The sequence below is a fragment of the Adiantum capillus-veneris genome, chromosome 14 (genome assembly GCF_014529385.1).
Source record: "Adiantum capillus-veneris isolate H3 chromosome 14, ASM1452938v2, whole genome shotgun sequence".
Classification (NCBI taxonomy): domain Eukaryota; kingdom Viridiplantae; phylum Streptophyta; class Polypodiopsida; order Polypodiales; family Pteridaceae; genus Adiantum; species Adiantum capillus-veneris.
In genome coordinates this window covers 11,262,743-11,265,610 of record NC_140944.1, presented here as the reverse complement: position 1 = coordinate 11,265,610, position 2,868 = coordinate 11,262,743, and the positions used below count along the sequence as shown (strand labels likewise).

At 46.1% G+C, this 2,868-nt stretch overlaps 1 non-coding gene across 1 annotated transcript; it reads right to left on the bottom strand.

The window, feature by feature from the left end:
• Window positions 1–2,108: 2,108 nt before the first annotated feature.
• TRNAS-AGA (transfer RNA serine (anticodon AGA)) lies at window positions 2,109–2,190 on the bottom strand. Its single transcript has one exon. It is a non-coding gene; the product is annotated as a tRNA-Ser (tRNA).
• Between the last annotated feature and the right edge of the window lie 678 nt (window positions 2,191–2,868).

Here is a 2,868-nt window from a genome sequence, read left to right as displayed (position 1 = left end):
TAGATAGCTAGCTAGTTAGCCACAATAGTCTACTAAAACATCCACAAGAGCACCAAACTAGCCACAATCAACTCGGTAGCTAACTAACTTGCTAGCTATCCAAGAGGGTAACTTGGTAACAAATTAAGATTTTAGCTAGTCTGGCCCCTTCTATTGTAAAGAATCCATAAAGGCGACCAAAGGCTCGAGCCTAGCTACATGTCTAAGAATCCCACTATCCACCTAGTTAGCGAGCTAGATAGGTAGCTTACTACCTTTCTAGCCTGGTAGAAAGCTTCTAAAGTAGCCAGCAGTCATCGAGGTAGCTAGTTAACTAGCTAATTATATAGCTAGTTGGCTCAACCATGCTCTACGAAATGATCTACAAGGCAACGAAACAAAGGTATATATCGAGGTAGATAACTTGCTAGCTAGCTGAGTGGGTGTGGGTAGCTAGTTGTATGTCCTCGTTAAGGAAGAGATGTTATGTATCTATGCAGCTAGCTACCTAGACTACTAGGTAGCGGATCATTAGCTAGCTTCTAGGTCTACCGTAGTACACCATTTTATCATAGACGGATATTGGAGTTTTTAAACTGCCTAGCTAGCTACACGAGTTACCGGTATCCAAACTACCTAGGTACCCTCCTAGCTACCAACGTAGCCATAACTAGCTAGGCAGCTAGGTTTGAATCTAGCATGCTAGTTATCTAAGGCGAAGATCATATTATCAGTTAAGCAAAACCAATACACCGAAACTAATGATTAAAGGGAAAATATCAAGCAAGAGTTCATATGAATGCAAAGAATATAGCACAGACGTTAGAGCAACCCCTCGTTTTCAAGTAGTATATTGCCATATACATGGGGGTTTTAACAAATCTAGAAAGCACGAGCCATAACAATGGCCGGTTTATCATCGGCATCGCTGAGCAGAAAGCCAACCCTCGAGGAGACAACTTTTCATCGCATACCGTGTCCCTCAAGCGGTCGTTTGATTCGCAATCTTGTCCAAAAGGAGAAAAGGCCTTGGAGGATTGTATGTGACATCAATTAGAATGGGCTTCTTCCAGGCCCTGGAAAACCTCCTTTGTGTGTACTTGGGCGTATACCGTCTGGAAGAGAGCTCCCAAGTAAGCTAAGAGCAAGCTCTGTTAGCAAGAGTAGCAACCAAAAAGGGAGCCTACCGTTGAAGGGCAGGTTGCTCATGCCAAAATGCAGTTGAACATGCAGAGACAGCTAAGCAAGGGCGCTGGGTTTTAGTACACTCCCAGTAGGGGGTACCCAATCATTTTTATTGGTTTAATAGAGAGAATAGGGGAAGATCCTCTGGCGAATGCGAAGGAAAGCGAAGGAAAAAGGAAACGGGACAGGGAGGGAGCGCATGGTAGCGAGTCAGCCAACGAGGGACCGGGCATGGCAAGGCAAGGTCGCACAAGAGGTAAGAGGGGATGGGCACCATCCTGCAGAGCCAACCCGGCGTGCATAGCCCAAGACGTGCAGAAGCCGCATCGAGGGCAATGTTTTTAAAGTTAACGCGCAACGCATTTGACACGCGAGAGCAGTTGCCCTTGTGGTTTACAGTGGATTGGAAGGGGGATTCCTCTGTTGTCGGCGCATGTTCGAGTCCTTTCTACCTTTTTTAGAGGGTTAGTGTGAAGGGGCATGGGGCGGGGCACAAGGCGCTCAAGTTCCAAGGATTCAGAGGAACCACGGACTATATGAATAAAATTAGGTGTGAGCCAGTAGGTGATACGATCTTTTTAATTGAAAAGGCAGTAGTAGTAGGGAGTAGCAAACAGAATTGCATTTTAGGTCGCATTGCTACCTCGTGTAGCGTATGGGATCTTACCATCCAAAACGTGCGCGACGATGAACAGCAAAAACCTGTTCCGTCGCCAAGGTGTAGACCTTAACTATGTACAGTAGTAACCAGCGAGAGCGCTCTGGAAGGGTGATCAATCAAGCGAGAGCGTGGACGGCAGGATTCGAGCTCGTGTAGCGTATAGGATCTTACGATCCAAAACGTGAGCGACAATGAACAGCGAAAAACCTGTTCCGTCGCCAAGGTGTAGACCTTAGATACGTACCAACAATAGCGCTCAGTAAGAAAGTACAGTCGAGCGAACCGTGGACGGCAGGATTCGAACCTGCGCGGGCAGAGCCCACATGATTTCTAGTCATGCCCGATAACCACTCCGGCACGTCCACTTGATGGTACACAGGGCAACTTATGCTTGTTTTATTCCGCACACATCGGATTGCTCCCATGCCAATCACCATGAGACCTGCCTCACCTAACCCACTTTCTCCCTTCCCATAGCTACATTTGGCGTAATGCACTTGAAAGTTTCAAACCCACTTCCATCGGTGTAGCCACACGTTCACGACGAGCAAGGTCGAATCTACCTCAGAGAAATCCCTCTAAATAATGATGGAAGAGACCCATCTCAAGGACTAAAACCAAGCCATCCTAAACTTTAGCATAGTTTGAACCGATGATGATCGTACGTCAAGAACAGATTGATTTTTTTGGCTAAAAGAGAATACTTTTTTACAAGCAAGGTGCTCTCAATTGTATTATCACAAAATCCATGAGCAATTGGGTAGAATTTTATCTTGTCACACTTCACACTACCCTCGTGGTGCTTTGCTCACCCTACATACTTTGATTCTCCCTCATTCCAACTAAGTCCACATTACATACACCTTCTCATGCAAACCACCATTTAGAAATATTGCTTGCCTGCAGCTTTCATGCCCAGCTACTAGCGTATGTTCCTACCATTGTGTGCCACCAATGCACTAACTACACGGACTGCCACCATTTACAAAAAGTGGGAGCTCGACAAAGCTAGTGCTGCCTTGTCACAACATTTACGACCTTGA